The sequence below is a fragment of the Ambystoma mexicanum genome, chromosome 3q (genome assembly GCF_040938575.1).
Source record: "Ambystoma mexicanum isolate Mex_15411 chromosome 3q, UKY_AmexF1_1, whole genome shotgun sequence".
Lineage (NCBI taxonomy): Eukaryota > Metazoa > Chordata > Amphibia > Caudata > Ambystomatidae > Ambystoma > Ambystoma mexicanum.
In genome coordinates, this window is record NC_090926.1 from 900476750 (window position 1) to 900494174 (window position 17425).

Here is a 17425-nt window from a genome sequence, read left to right on the forward strand (position 1 = left end):
TGGGTAGAGAAAATGGAAAATAGTTGTTAGATTAACCACATTACTCTGAGATTAACACACATGCATTCCACTTCTCACAGAAAGTAACATACGTGTTTGCTAAGCACAATCAATGGTGGTTCAATTGATTGGGATGCGGCACCTTGCTGGTTGGTCGAGAGTCCCATGTGTAGAAATTAGGATCCATATTTACTGTGGTACGTACAAGTTGAAACCCACAAATTAGTCAAGGGAGACTCGGAATGAGAGATGCAATGCACATTCTTTACTATAAGGCACATTCAATCACAGTGCATGATGACCATCACTCCCGCAGGTGATATGTCGTATCAGAGGAAGTCACTTTTGTGGTACAGCAAACAAAAGCTGCATAGTCAACAGTCAGGAACTAGACACTACCGAATGCTCAAAAGCCAGGGTGGCCCTGACATTCCAGTAGACATTAAACAATTATAAAATGTGGTTCCAGATTGTTGGTTGCTTTACAATATAAAATTAAACAGTTTGCAATGCACAGAAAACAGACTACTCAATGCCACTATTATTTATATGCACAAGAATTATTTGTACCACCAAAGTGCTTGCCCCATTTTAGCAGCATTTATTTTGCACTGCTCACTAAAAAGGTTTCGTTTGGCTGACAGATCCAGAATTTGGAATGATGTTAGTGCTAATAATCCATTTAAATTGGCTACCAAAGATTACATAAACTATATAAGTGGAAGGGCATGCCTCGCTCAAACCACTATGTGTGCCTCTAACCCTCTCCCTGTCAACCGTTACACTAAAATGAAACATACTATAGTAGCACCCAACTAAATCCAAGCAACACACTGGGCCTCATTACAAGTTCGGCGGTAGCCTTGCTGGGAAAACCGGCAGGCTGCCGCCAAACTTGCACATTTTACCCGTGCCTGGGAATGGGCAATTACTGGGTCATTACGGCCTTGCCGGACCCAGTAATTGCCCATTCCTGGGCACCGTTAAAAAATGCTCCCCATTCCCATTCGAGCCCCATAGGGCTCAATGGGAATGGAGAGGCCGGATGCACCGGCACCATTCTAAATGGTGCCGGTGCATCCGACATGCTCTGCTCGCGGGTGCCCGTCTGACCGCCAGGTCAGACCTGGCGGGCGAAAATAAAGGCACCCACGAGCAGAACTCATAGTTTGCCGGTCTGGTAACTATGGTACCAGCAAGCTTACCGGTACCGTAGTTACCGGACCGGCAAACTTGTAATGACCCCCATTTTTTCCTTACAATTATTGTTGAGTCCTAAAGAGAAACAAGAGAAGCCTTAAAAATCCCACTATAACAGATGAAGCTGGTACCACTGGTATCATAGCTGGCCAGAGAGTTACCATCTGGCAATTTCACAGCCATTACCCTTAAACAGCCAACACATGAATACCCTTAAACACCTGGCGAAGGTGCCTTCTATTGGTTGCATCCAAACACTATGTAAAGGCGCCATATTACACCTGGCTCTCAATCACTATGTAAGGTCATCAGATCCTTGGAATTAATTGTGTGGGAGTGGGATTACGTTCTGGCGGAGTGATCCCAGTTATCCCAATCTGTTGGTCTCTCATTCTATTCATGAACCACAAGTGACGGGTGCAGGTGACTTAGGAGCTGATTCATGGAATTTGTGCACCGAAAAACGGGAATTTGTGCGCCATTCTGCCCGCAAATCCCCATTTGTTAAACAGGGATTTGCGGGCAGAATGACGCACAAATCCCCGTTTTTCAGTGCACAAATTCCATGAATCAGCCCCCATATTTGTTTCCAAAAAAGAAGACCACACCAGTGATTAGAGTTAAGTATGAGTTGCAACAAAAATACCTACTTTTAAAGTTGACACTGTGAATAACTTTTTCAAACCAGTAAAAATCTTTTTTTTGTAGAGAATCCTAATGTGCGACCCCATTCTGATGCCTTTGCATACGACCATACATGTATATGTTTGGTATGGAAGAGTAAAGTAAAAGTGCGGGTCAGAAAAGGGAGAGGGGAGCGATGTAGGATCAAATGGGAACATTGGTGGAAATACATGAAAAAATGGAAGGCCGTCATTTTGCTAAGTTTTCACGGAGTACAATTAAAGGCACACGACTTTTTTCTTATATAGGCAGGTGCATGCTTAGCTGGAAGGTTTACTATTCAAAGTGGAGCCACCAAAAGTAGAGAGACATTAGTCACCACTGGGAGGGTGGGATTCGCCCAGAAACAAACGTTATCTGGTTTACTGAGACGTTCTAATCTTCACCCCTGGTCTCTAGCACGCTGCAGAGCATGGTTTATCCAGCACACTGCCAGAGGCTGCCACTGATTATGATCAATGACACCAGTCTTGGTATCCCTTTCCAACCCATAAAGGCTGAATTGTAGGGAGAGACAGCTTGGCAGCAGAAATGGACTGAGCAGTGACATCCACAGCCATTGGCTCTGGGCATGGTGCAGGCCATGGGCTCCTCTCAAATGTCCTGCATCAGACAATGGAATGCTCTCAGAGTGAAGGACGACCAAGTCACGTGTGTCATGCTTGACCTGGTATGGCCCACGCATGCTCAGTGATTGTTAAGGAGGTCTATGGGAATAACTTGGCATAGTGCCAGTATTGAAGGGGCACTAGAGCCAACGTGTTCCCTCCTAATTCTGTAATGGTTGGCTGGGTGGCAGCCAATAATGTACGCTGGATGCCGCAGACATACCACATTACTGTCACTCAACATCACCCCCCTCTCAAAACCATACTGCCTGTGTATGGTGTAGGCCAAGAGTTGGAATTAAAATCAACAATTTAAGAGTAACAAGCCGGGCTCCGAGGGGCCGATGAGTAGGATCTTTTTGCTTTGCTCATTGAGGCAGAGCCAGTTGTTTTGCATCCACTGCTGCACCTGGTGGAGGCATTTTGCACTGCAATCATGGTTCCCATATCACTCACTCATCCGAATTAAAGTGAATATGAGTGTCATCAGAGTACACGTGGATGCCAACGTTGAGGGTGGCCATTGAACTGGAGCAGCAAACAGTAAGATCCCTATACCAAAGGAGATATCCTAGGGGCTCGCGTTGCCGGCCAACTTGAATTAATAGTTATGATTTTGGATAAAAGAAGCAATTCCAAAGAGGGCCTTCGATGCCTGCCAGAACTGGAAAGTGGTGAAGCAGCAATTTGTGATTGGCAGTATCACGAGTTAGAAGTCTAATAGAACTAACGTGCGCAGATTAACTTGGTCAAGTGTGTTGTGAAGCTGATCCTTAGTGTCTAGTTTTGCGGCTTGAATGCTAGCTTTTGTTTTTTTCTCGATTTCCAGGGCTACAGCAGGTATTTTCTCCTGCAACAAACAAGTATTAAATACCTTAATAATGGAATATTACAGAGAGCAGGTTGTGGTTAGCAGGCTGTCTTTGGATTCACAGAAATCTTCAGAAAATCAACAGCTCTTATTCCTTGTGACTGGCCATGTCCTCTCTTGGGATTGCATGTTCACTGGACATGAAACTCCTGGGAACATACTGTTCTCTCCACCATGGATCGCCGGACATCTCCCAACTCCCTGGGAAAAGACTGGGAGAAGACCCACCATTTACTACACAACAAGTGTTGCTAGCTCGACCTTCAGGACTACAGTCGATGGGCTTGCACTGAATGTTGTGCTCCTGTTCCGTCACAGCCTTCCATTACTAAGTCATGCCACCCTCAAAAAGAGGGGTAGGTCGCCTCCTCTTCCACACCCATTCTCTAGTGCTCTGAAGCAATATGGAGCACTGTATAAAACGCCCACATAGATAAATAGAGGTTTGAAAGATCGGGGAGGGATACAAGCTTTAATTTGAGGCATTTTCTAGAACTGTGCAAAGTCAGCCTCACTTTAGAGAGTCACAGGGGTGTTTAAATAGTCTCAAATCAATACAAGGGCAGGCTCCATTTCTTGTTATTCTGGGTTTGTGGGGAGTCAATTTGAATAGATTGAGGTTTTGGGTCATGGTGTACGGTCTTTGTGAGGTAAAGATAGGTTCATCTGGTGTGAGGAAGGCGAAGGGTGAATTTTGTGTGGCATTTAGAAAAAGTGCTCCAAAATCTGCACAAAGCCAGTGCAAGGGGGAAAGTAGACGGGCCACCCAAACAAACCATCTGGAAGTTAGGCTGCACTGAATTGTTCTGCTTGGAGTCAGATGGTGAGATCAACGGGGAGACTGGTGTCCATGCTATGAGAGTAAGTCGAGGTGGGAAAGGACGCCTAAATAACAGATCGATTGAGCCTCCCAATAGAAGTACGAACTAGTTCAGGACTGTTTTAGTGGTGTTGTGGAGTTGGGGCTCCACAGAAAGGATTGCCAAGTGGGAAGCTAAAATGTATTGCCTTGATGGGCCAGAAGGATAGCTCAGGGGCAATGTGCTCGTCTTGGAATCAAGACAACAATGTACGGATCTAAGTTGTCCCCCGCTTTATGATGTATGCATGGGGCACACCTGCAGCCCATAATGCCGAACTTGGTGACCATAGAACACCACCACAACCCCTCCTCCCCTTGTTCGGCATTATGGGTTTTTTCCAGAGCCGAATGTGCACTAAAAGCGCATTCGGTTTTTTATCTACGAGCTTTTTGGCAGAAACGCACTGAATGGCATGGGTTCAATACCCGGTCCTGCACTTAGGGGCTGGACTCCGGCATGAAGCAAGATATAAAAGCCCAATTAAATTTTGGTGCCAAAGGTGCGGTTTATCATATTATCTGTTAATCAAACCTCCTTGTTCAGATATTGATGCATTGATATTGATGCATTGACGGGGGGGGGCATGTTCTGGGAATTCATTTTAAAAGCCACTTGGAGTTCGGTTGTCAGCATCTCGGACTACAAGCATGCAATAACAGCGATGCAAGAGTTGTGTAGAAACAGCTGGATATCTTGTGCCCGATGGTGGATAGAGAGACTTGTGAGATGTCACATGGTTCCATGTAGATGCTGAACAATAAATGAAAGGTATGTTTTGAGCACAGACCTAGCTTTGCAAAGTAACAGAGTCATAGGGGGAAGGATACAATGGTTCAAGGAAGCAGGGAGCTAATAAAGGGGCAGGCGAAGAGTGGGCAGCAAGGGATCTACAAGCAACCAGGGGAGGAAATCACCCAGACTCAGGTTAGGTGGAGAATGGAGCGTGTGTGGACCCAGTTTTAAGGGAGGAGCCAAAATGGCATTATTTCATGGCATCAATTTGTTGATGTGCCAACTGCCCTCCCCCTTAATGCTTTCGCGAGTCCGTGGATTACTCATCTGCCCCTCATCCCAAAATAACACCATCAAGTGAGCATGGTTTTAAACATGGATTCGAGCTACATGCACTGTATTCTTTTCAGCCACTGAAGCGAGTCGCAAAGTTTTGTTCCTTACACAGGAAATTCTTGTTACCTTTTGTTCCTTTAAAAGAATCTTTCTTCATAAACACAAATGTGAAAACAACAAAAAGGAATTTGGAAAGATCTTAAGGAACAGAAGAAAACAACAAAAGAAAAAGAGCATCTGCTACTCAGTGTGACCGACCAAAGAACTACCATCCACCAGTGCACCCAGCGGCAGTTCTCCTCTGCTACCAAAGCCACACAGTCACATTACAAACTACCGAAGGACTACCATCCACCAGTGCACCACCCAGCGGCAGTTCTCCTCTGCTACCAAAGCCCCACAGTCACATTACAAACTACCAAAGGACTATCATCCACCAGTGCACCCAGCGGCAGTTCTCCTCTGCTACCAAAGCCCCACAGTCACATTACAAACTAACAAAGGACTACCATCCACCAGTGCACCCAGCTGCTGTTCACCTCTGCCACCAAAGCCCCACAGTCACATTACAAACTACCAAAGGACTATCATCCACCAGTGCACCACCCAGTGGCAGTTCACCCCTGCTACCAAAGCCCCACAGTCACATTACAAACTACCAAAGGACTACCATCCAAAAGTGCACTCAGCGGCAGTTCTCCTCTGCTACCAAAGCCCCACAGTCACATTACAAACTACCAAAGGACTATCATCCACCAGTGCACCCAGCGGCAGTTCTCCTCTGCTACCAAAGCCCCACAGTCACATTACAAACTAACAAAGGACTACCATCCACCAGTGAACCCAGCAGCAATTCTCCTCTGCTACCAAAGCCCCACAGTCACATTACAAAATACCCAAGGACTACCATCCAAAAGTGCACCCAGCGGCAGTTCTCCTCTGATACCAAAGCCCCACAGTCGCATTACAAACTACCAAAGGACTATCATCCACCAGTGCACCCAACGGCAGTTCTCCTCTGCTACCAAAGCCCCACAGTCACATTACAAAATACCCAAGGACTACCATCCAAAAGTGCACCCAGTGGCAGTTTTCCCCTACTACCAAAGCCCTGCAGTCACATTACAAACTACCAAAGGACTATCATCCACCAGTGCACCCAGCGGCAGTTCTCCTCTGCTACCAAAGCCCCGCAGTCACATTACAAACTACTTTTATTAATAGGTAATATTCGATTCTTTTTTTTCTCCATAGGGCAAGGAAGAGCTGCCTACATATTTAAAATACACAAAAACCTCTAGCAAGGCTTTGTTATGGATACATATGCATGTGATGGCAAATGCAGCACTGCTTTGGAAGGGGCTGGAGGTAATGGTGATGAGGGCTGCTGCAGCTCGCACAGTACCTCACTGGGATATTCACACTCACTGCCTCTTGAGTTAAGAAATTACCTCTCCATGGAGTGCTTTAGGAAACAGCTTAAAATGTATCTTTTTAGTTAATTCCTAGGTTTGGCATTCCCCGTCCTATCCTCTAACACCTCCCTCTCACTCTGTTTTATCAGCGCCCATATGCCTCCAGGTCACTTTGGAGGAGCCTTATAAATAAAGTTTGTACATTAGGGTACTTGGAATGCCAAATGGTGTCTTGATCACTGCCAAAAGCATCCTAAAAATGTGCTTAGAGCTCTGCCGTGCACCTGGGTGGAGGAGAGGACCTTGGGATGTAAAAGGCAGACACATATTGTCAGCCATTATGCAAGATTCCGGTCAGCACTGGTGCCTGTCAAGGGAGGGCGGAAATGAAGCATCAGTGGTCAAGAATCACCCCAGGCACGTCAAAGTGAGAATATGTTGCAATATGGGTAAGAGATGACGCCTAACAAGTGGTTGGGATTAAAAAGCAGAGAATATGCTCAAATGCTCCATTCCACTCTGCAGGGATCCTAGGGAACTATGTCACAAAAGATGATGTGCGTGCACTGCAAAAGTAAAATGCACTTTAGCCAACTATATATCGCGTTATTCGCGAAGAGGGCTGAAATCCACAATGCACTCGCGATGGCTGGACTACAGTCTCGGTTTGCATTTTCCATTTCAGCTGCCGATTGCCCTGACCCAGTGCCTCCAAACCTGTCCTTCTAAATTAGCCTGATTACTTGAGGGTAAAGTCCCGGGCAACCCTGATTGGATTTTCATGGCCTACAATTGGATACATTGCACCGACTGCTGCGGGGGAAGTGGCACTAGAACGGTCTGGCGAGCATCGCTGAATTCAACCTCGTGGGTTCAGACAAGGAACGCACTTGGTTTGCTTATTTCCTCAAGCATGCTCTTTGGGAAGGCCAAGAATAGCACAATATTCAGAGTGGATCAGGGCTCACTTTCTTTATATAGAAGTCTGATAACACTGTTCTACAGGAACGATTTCTATCTGCCTACAAAAGGTAACTAGCGGGAGACATTTTGCCTCATTACGGCGGTGCAGGAAGAAACAGTAGTAAAGCAGGCATTACAGCTGCATACTGCACCACCGTACAACAGGATGGCTGGTGAGGTGAAGGAATTTTCTCCAGCAAAAAGCTTGAGGTAAATCTGCCACCTTACCGGCAAAAATTGGCTAAATCGGTGCAATTACCACTGGCCGTAATTCTGCAGATATCCCTGTGGAGTCCTATGGACTCCAAAAAATAGGGACTTTCACCATTTGTAATCCGGCAGTAAATACGCCAAACCAAGTGGCGGTAATGGTAATTCCGTTCAGCTGTATTCTTGTGGATCTACCACCAGAACACCCCCAAACTTGTAAGGAGGTCCAATGTCTGATCCTTTAGAATGTGGTATACGTGCAAATGAGGCCATGATAGAATCTGAGGCAGTTGTTTATGGAGCTCAATGTATAGGAGTTTATAAAAGGTTATCCGTGCATCGATTGAAAACATTCTACACGCATATAAATATATATCTATATATATATAGAGAGCGAGAGAGAGAGAGCACTGCCCTCTTAGACAAATACAATTTCCTAGCGAAAAAGGTTTCATTTGAGCTAATTTGCATACCCACAAAGCTTTGCTTTTGTGGCCCAGAACTTCCAGCGATGGCTACTAGGTAGCATTGTGGAATGTGTGACTTTGCTCAAATGAACTATTTTCACATTTCAGGTGAAAGGCTTATTTTTCAAAACTTTTTAAACCCATCCTAACTTTCTCGGTGTTTTGTTTGTATATATATATTTTATTATTACGTGTCTATGGTCAACATATGACCTTTACACTACACAGATCAAAAATTAAAACAATTCATCATACAATAAATTGTTTCAAAAGATCAAATTAGAGTTATAACAACACATTTCATTTGATCAAAAGAGATACATCGTCAGGATTAGTAGTAACACCAATCCAATAACAATTGGGTAAATAAATAGTAACATTTTTAAATTTAGCCCTTTAATGTATGCAATCTTTTTTCCACCTTTTGCCAACTATGCAATGCTGCGTCCGTCCCAACCAAAGATTTTGCCCCATAGACAGAGCTCTAAAAAACTGATCTGATGTGTAATCCACGGTCACATGGTACCCCCTCTCATATAAGCCACTAAGCAAACTAGGCTGCGTAAGCAAATGCCGCAGCGATTCAACAGCAAGGTTACATATTGAACACAGGTGCTCATCCCATTTAAGGCCAATCCAGGACCCTGTGTTTGCATAGACCGGGAAAGTTTCATGCCCCGTTTCAGTTTTCCCGAAGAGTGGAAAACAATCAAGGAAAATGGCAGAGGGTGGCACTACGTGTGCACCGCTAAACCAGTGCACTCATGTATTCATTTTCCTGTACTTAGCAGCAGTGGCAGAGCCAGGGAGAGAATAAGGGGTGGTGGCCACCACCCCCGATTCTCCGCTGGTGCCCAGGGCACCCCTAGCCTCCCTCTGGCGCCCTATTGCCCCCACTCCCCCGAGCTCCGGCACCAAAGGCTGCCTCTGCTATTGCTTAGTAGCAACTATTGTACTTCTACCCCTATAACTATACTTCTATCTACAACAGAAGAGCCCTCTAATATGAGCAGATGGGAAACTGCTCAGCTACCTTTTGGGGTATGCTCATGAACACTTAAAAAAAGCATAACTCCTAAATATACACAGTGTACTAAATTAATTGCTCTCTCGGAACACCTTCTTGTACCACTGTTTAACCCATACCATTGTATAGGTTTTACTGCATTATGTTTGTGAAGTTATGACTTTATGATTGTATACTACATAACTTAATAAAAATTATTAAAATAAAAAAAAAAAAAGCATACAGGCACAGGCTGATGACAGAAAAGTGTTACAAGCCGATTACATATGTGCTTTTTCCTGCATATATGAATATTTCCAGACTGGAGTCATTCCTAATATTTACCCTGTTATTAACCCTTTAATTGCGCTATATTGTTACTTTGTTTGTCACTCTTCCCAGTGGATGGCTACTGCACGCCCTCAGCACTGTTAGAAGTGTCCTGTGGCCTCATAGGGAGTTTGGTGAATTGCGGTTTGAAAAATGGGACATTCAATTGCCCATCCTTTCACTACTGAAGCGTGGGTTTGTCAAGATGAGTTTCGAAATCATCTTGTGCTGTCTCACGCCACCAGAATTCTGGCAAACATAGCCTTACCGGGGTGCATGGCGCAATGGTAGCCTCCTACATCGGGAACAAGTCAAACTCAGCCTGGGAAAGCCCTGTCTCACCCTGAACAGGTCAGCGCACCATCCCACCTTCCCTTCCCTGTGTATGCATGAGTATTCGCGCATGCGCGCGCTTGTCTGTGAGCGTGCAAGTGTGAATGTGAGCGTGCGAATGAGCCAGCAGTGCCGTGCGTGTGTGAGCACACTGTGTATGCATAATGTGTTTGCAGATGGGGAAAGAGTGCTAATGATTGCAGCGAGAGGAGCGGAAAATGATGCCGGAGAGTGAAACGCGGAACTAGAGAGTCAGCATGAACATATTTACTTACAGCACTCTGGCATTCGTGCTTTAGGTGGCAAAACCAACATGACTGTGTTTAATTATATGGGGAAACTGGCCTATATTGGTGCAGGCAGCGTGAATATGGTTTTTCGCAGTAACAGTGTATTTCTGGTCAAAGCCAACATGAGTATGTTTTTATATTTGGAGACTGGACCTTATTGGCACAGCTCGCACAGAAATGTTTTCTTACAGTGGCATAAGCGGCATTTTTGGCAAATCCAAAATGAGTGTGTTCTTACATGGTGATATATCGGCGCAGTCAGGACCGACATATTTGCTTACAGTAGCATTACTGGTATTATAGGCCTATTCAATGTATTTGCACTTGCATGGCAATGCTGGCATTTATTGGTGCAGGCAGCATGGACATGGTTTCTTACAGTGGCATTAGTGCCATTTTAGGCACAGACAAAATGAGCATGTTTCTGGCATGTATTGTGGGAAAAGGCATCGAAACAATGGGCCTCATAACAAGCATGGCGGTGTGGGTAAAAAACAGTGTTAATGTGGCAGTAATTCTGTTACTGCCGCATGACTGTCCGGCCGTACTACACGTTTCGTGGTAAGGTGGAGGATTTATCTCCAGCACGAGCTGGAGATAAATCCCCACCTTACTGCCAAAAATCTGCAAAGTCAGCAGAATTACTGCCAGTAGGATTACTGCCATCCTATGGACTCTGAAAATGGGGGTTAACACCGCCCTACCAGCACTTGTAATTCCTCAGTAAATCTGCAGAACCAGGTGGCGGTAACGGTAATCCCCTCGGATGGGTTGGCGCTGCCTTGGTACACTTGGTCAGTCATGCACATTTGTGGGAAATATTTCACTACCAATGAAAAAGCTCACTAGCTACCGCTGGTCAAAGGAGAGGGCACGGCCCGCATCCAGAGTCACAGCCACAGAGGCAAGAAAGAGGCACTTTGGGTACGCTCTGCAAGCCGGGAGAGGTGAACGGACTGTGAAGGTTCTGTACGGAGAGAGACTGGACGCAGTAGCACCAAGTTCAGGCTCCGCAGCCAATGAGAGCACGGGAAACGCACTCTGCAGGCAGTGGAGGGTGATAGTTGATCTGGGGGGTGGGATACTGTGCCACAAGGGGGATGGGGAAAGAAGAGCAGAGAGGTGATGCTCCACAACCAACTTAACATGAAGGGGTCACAATCTGCGTCTAGCGTGCACTTCTAAGAACGTTTCAGTCTTCTGCGCACTTGCTCCAGTAACCTTATGCACAATGTGGCACGATATGAATAAAGCAACTCGTGTGCTCCTTTTAAAATCCTGGGCGACATGACACAATGCAGGGGTGCACTTATTAAAGACTAGACCATTTTGAATTAGATGCTCAGCTTAGAGTCCCATGCACACCTGTGAAAAGCGCAACAATTCACATAAGCGTATATGTCTTAGGAGGATAGCTCAGGGGCAAAGCGCTCACCTTGGAAGCAAGACGACAGAGCAACACAGGTTCGATCCCCGGGTCCGCGCTTAGAAACCTCTGGTTATTAAGCGCGTTATGAATGACCTATCATATCATATCATCATTGATAACAGTTCAGGACGCATTACTGTGCGCAATTCCTTGCACACAAGAGTCCCAAACCGTGCCTCTTGCAAAGATATGCCCCTTTAAAGTCCATCCATTGCTCTGTAGGCTGTGGCAGCAGCGCTGCTGCATGCGGCGTACGTCTGGGCTGGCAAGGATGAAGGAACACAGGCTGTACTTGGCATGCACATTGTAGGGCAATGATTGGTGACAGACCTGCGGGGCACCTCTTGCAAGTCAGTCAAGTGTCAAGTATCAGAAATACTGGGAAAAAGAAACCCCACATGTACAATTAGGCAGTTAGGGGGACGGAAACTGCTCAATGAGAAACCGGTTTTCTAAGGCAATGGAGGCTTGGAGAGATCCCCTTGAAAGTAGAGATTGTTTTATGAGCCACAGTGTTATAGGGAGATTTGTAGGGCTGCAATGATGTGTCACGTGGCTGGATTCTACTGCGCTATGCATGGTCTCCAGTCCCTCTCACAGATATGAACGAGCATGGTGTGCGCTACTTTATTTAGGAGGGTGGGAACATGCAAGATACTTTCGCTGTTCTCCTGATGCATGGCATCAGGAGGCCTGAGGTCTACATGCAGGCCTTTTTCTTGGAGTTCTGTGTTGAGAACATAGAGACATTTATGGTTAGAGGGAAGCCTGATGGTCCTGTGTTGCTAAGGTGTGGCCAGATCGCAATGGAGACTCAATGCTTATGGCTGTTTTCTGCTGAGGGCCCATATGACCCTCAAACGTTGGTTGCCAAGATGCTCTTTACCATCTATGGGTCAGTAGTAATAATACCGGAGCTCCATGATTGATGCCCCCTTAGGCTGGCACTGGCAGGATGCCTTTTCTTCCCGGAGGTTCGCAAAATGGATTATCTCGCATTTTGAAATCCAGTATCCCGGCCACCACACTTGATCATAATTGTGTGGAGATGGTAATTGACCATGTGCCATGATTTATCGCACACGAGCACTGCCTACGCGCTCACGGCCAAGGAATGTGTGGGGTTCCCTGTGAGTGAATGCTGGTATTCTATGTCTGGTATTACCATGGAAACCACATCCTCGAGTTTGCCCGGGAGAATGCCTTTAATTGTTTGCGTGTAGTGACCAGCAATGGATGACTAGACACCAAATGTTTGACTGGTTCCTGTGTGTATAATTCGTATTTAGGGTTACCCTCTACCCACTGGTCTGGCATAAAAGTTGGCACTCTGCTCCAGGATCTTTGTAAATTGCTGGCATTTGGTCATGAAGCGTCTACAGAGAAGAAGGCCCTCAAATGAACCACGGGTGCGCTGCCCCAGCATCTTCTCGACTCCTGAAACTCCTGTGGTGAAGCTCTGCCATTCTGGGCCTGTGCCTCGTGGTCCTGTATGTTGTGCCAGCATCTATAGCAATATCCATTCTTCAGGAGGAGGCGTTGTCTTCCCGCAACTCTCAGGACTCTACAGTGCTGTGTGACCTTTGAAAAAGCAACGGTTCATTCTCCCGACGTCCCATTGTAGCAGGACTCTGGTATTGTCCACACAGTTTTGAGTCCTCCACTGCTGTACCCCGCTGCACTTTCTTCAAACCTGACCTGTGACCTTCTTTCCCCTGCACATCTTCAAGAGTCGTTATGATCTCAGCTCGGCATCCAGGTCTGTTCCTCAGGGGTTGTGGTCTTCCGTTGCTGACACTTCTGTAGACTTCAACCACGACCATCCCAGCAATGCTCCAAGGTCTCCACTCTGCTGGCTCTTCGCTAGAAAACCTCAGTCTTGGCTTCTTTATTGACACCTGTTGTTGGGAGTTCATCGAATCACATCTGTAGGTTTGTTCCATCCAGTAATGGAAAAAATGTACTGGGGGAATGCTCTCATCCTTGGAGGGGCAGACCGTGGGGGGGGAGGAGGGTCTGGTAGCGAGTGATGTGGCTCCAGCCTGGGTCACGCAATACAGTATCTCTTCATGCAACCCAATCTTGGCGATTTACATAAAAGCAGAGCATTATGGGAACATAAGCATGTCCACAATTTTAAATGTCAAATATGTCTTATACTGATTCAGTAAGAAACCTTTTTTAAGTGAATAATGGAAGTTGGGCTCTGCAGTTTTGATTGGTCACACTATTCACACTAAAAAAAAAAGTCTGCACATTGCAGGACATATATACCAGTTTGGACAACTGCAATATGTATGCAAGTCTTTTGCTGTTTCTGTATTCGGTTTCCTGTGCCTAGTCTCCTTCAATACAGATCTTGCTATGAGTATCCTGTTCTGAAGCTGAGTTATCACATCGCACAAGCAACCTACACTTCACTGAGCCGAGCATTTAGAATTCTCCAGAGTCTTCTGAAAGCCAGCTGCTCGTTGACGTACGGGTTGCACATCTGTGCGATAACGTGGCTTCAGAGCAGATCTGTAAGTGTCGGGCGCAAGCCCCCTGCGCAGTCTTTTTCCGTGATCTCGACTAAACTAATAGGGTTTGCCGGGACACCAATTGGGACAGCGTAAATACATAAAATACCCTATAGGGACGGAACCACAGCCATCACTGGGTGTGGTTAGAGATGGTATGTAAGCTCTGAGTGCACCACCGCTGTGAGCAGGGCATCGAGGTATGAGGCTTCCATGCCAGACCAATCAATATTCTGCAAGAGAGAGCACCTATCGAGCTGAACAGATGGCGAAACAGACATATTCGCGATGCAAGGTATATTGTGCACTGTCAGGTGAGAAAACCACCATCGAAGAGATTAGTACATGTTATTGGCAGATATAAAGGGGCTGGTGAAAATTGTACACACACACACACACACATATACACAGAGAGAACTAGTAGGAAAAGAAGGGTATTGGCAAAAACACTGCACGGGAAATAAAGCAAGAACTCCATCAGGAGACGGTAAACGGTAAGAAAACAGGAAAAATGTGAGTTCCCAACCATTAATGGGGAAAAGGGCACTTGCAAGAAGAGGTTTTATTAAGGGAAGAGGCGCTGTGCAAGGAAGAGTAGTGAAGTTGGAGGCTAGGCAGAGCAAGCATAACAGAGCTCCATTCAAAGAGCAATATACTAGGCTTCACGGAAAACATAACTGAGGTCACTGCCTCCTAAAAGTGAGCTGGAAAAGTATGTTAAGATGGGGCGGGGACATTTTAACTCAAGTGAGAATCCTTTTAGGTCATACACGCGGGGGAGACCTGCAGAGCTAGGTTTAGTTAATGGAGACCAGACACTTTCTTTAAAATCGCAGGCATTGTACGAGACTGAAAATATATGTTTTCTTATAAACTGCACTTGTGAATGTGAGCTGTTGATTGGCAGAATGAACAATTAGCAATACTTATTAGACCAGTACGAGCCTCGTGCACAGCAGATAATAAACTAGGGTTTATGTGGGCCGAACATCAGCACAGTGAACAGAATGCGCATGTTGGCTAGGCTCATGGGGTACGAAAGGAGTGATGCTACAGTTTAAAGAATCTCTGCCAGTGGCTATTAATAATGTTAGCCACTGGTTGGAGTATTAGCCAACTTGATGAAGCTGAGTAGGTTGACCCTGGGGGGATATAGGGCTGAATCAGTACTACCAGGGTTCTAAACAGTCCCTGCAGGTTGCACACAGGTCTCTGGAGCAAGCTAATCAATAAATGAGTTATGTAGGACAAACAAGAGAATCAGTGAGTTAATCAGCAGACTGGCTGATTGCAACACTGCAGGCTGGATAGCCTCAAGTCTGGGATTCCCTCATGCTGATCTTCTGCAGGTTTATCAGCAAAACCAATTTGCCCAGATATAGGAACTGGGGCAATACCAAGTCCTTGGCATTACCGTCAGCCACGTGGTGGCATGTCCTTTGGAGCCTGCCAGGTTTACAGTAGTCAAGTGGCACTGGTGCTGCGTTGCCTCATACCTCACTCTCAGGACATCTTCACATCATGTGGCTGCAGAGCCGCCTGCTGCCTCCTCTCGTGAGTTGCCTTGGGAAAAAAAGCTGGCGGTACGCATCGCACTCCCCACCTTACAGCACTGGTGCTACTGCATCAATTCTACATCACAGCTTTTCTGCTGCTGCCATGTGGGCCATGCCACACCTCAGCAGCAGCACCTGCTTGTTCCAAGAACCGTGTGTTTATGTTTTTTCACCTGGGCCTTGTTGCTGGACAGTAAAGGGTTAAGTTTCCCTCTCTTCCTGGTGTTAACTCTGACATCACCATGCTCCATTGGTCAGCCTGGCTCCACTGCAGTAGCCCACTCTGCACCTTAGTGTGCAATGCAGCACTTATTTTGTGAGTAGCTAGCCATCAGTGTGACAGGTGAACCAATGGCAGATGTTATTGACAGACATTTTAAATGTTGGATCTTTTAATGTTTACATTGTAGCATACCAGAAAATTATACTGCACCCCAAGACACCAAAAACAGCCTGCTATAAAAACATGTGTATATCTCCATAACCGGGAAACTCTTCTGTTGGGCAGAAGAGGACCACCTTTGAAACACACATACATTGAAATGGCCAAACAGAGTCCGATTGAAGAGGTACATTATTCATGGTTTTCAGCTGCATGGTAGAGTCACTATCATGGACGTGTAGGGCGCCTGGAAACACACCTTCAATTTCACCTTTAGGGGCACTGTGCAAGGGTGGTTTGGGTCAGGGACAACCTCATGCCAGCACCTCTGCAGGTTCTTCCCAATAAGCAGGCTCCATGGTGTTATTCAAACATGAGAGGGTTGGTGACAGGCCAAGGGGTTTCCTCAGTAAAATCTCTACGTCTGTCTTACCTCGGCGAGGAGGGATTTCTTGGTTTTCCTTTCAAGAGGGAGAGTGCTTGGGATTAGCATATTTAATGTATGGCACTAGCAACTAGGTGTCTGTCTGCACAGGCTGGCCGAATAAGTGATGGGGCAGAATATCAATAGGTTTGTTTGGGTGTCGGAGGTTGCGGCTTGTAAACAAGTCATGTTGTTAAATGAGGAGAAGCGTAGATTGAGTGTTCACAGAGGGATATCCCATTGTTCTACAGACAGGAATTACTTCGAAATAATTCCTTTTAAAAAACGAATTGAATAATATGGAGGGCGGGGGGTAAGCGGTAGGGAGTAGCTTGGGGTAAGGGGTACTAGTATGGGGAAATAGGAGTTTGAAGAAAACAAAAATGTGTTGAGTTTTTTCAAAACAATTACTGTCGATAAACACGATGGAACCCACGAAGGGTGTGGGTTTCAAAATACCCCAAAACATTTCTTTGTTGGCAGTGCTTAATGTATTCATGGGGCGACTCTAGTGACTGCACAGAATTCCCTGCCATTCAGCATTGTATTTCTGCCGGTGCTCTAGAGAAAGGTGTGTGCCGTGTAGGTGCTTTGGTGCTCCACAGGTGCTCCTGAGAAAGTCTGTGTGGCATGTAGGTGCTTTAGTAGTGCACTGACTTTAGTGCTCCACAGGTGCTCCAGAGAAAGGCTGTGTGGCATGTAGGTGCTTTAGTAGTGCAGTGAACTTAGTGTGCCTGAGAAAGTGTGTGTGTGGCATTTGACACTATAGTAGTGAATATTCTGGGCGTGCCACGGATGCTCCTGAGA

At 46.0% G+C, this 17425-nt stretch overlaps 1 protein-coding gene across 2 annotated transcripts in view; it reads right to left on the reverse strand.

Moving 5' to 3' along the window:
- Positions 1-17425, reverse strand: part of PRKCA (protein kinase C alpha) — a 1912272-nt gene that overhangs the window by 3969 nt on the left and 1890878 nt on the right. The window lies entirely within an intron of this gene.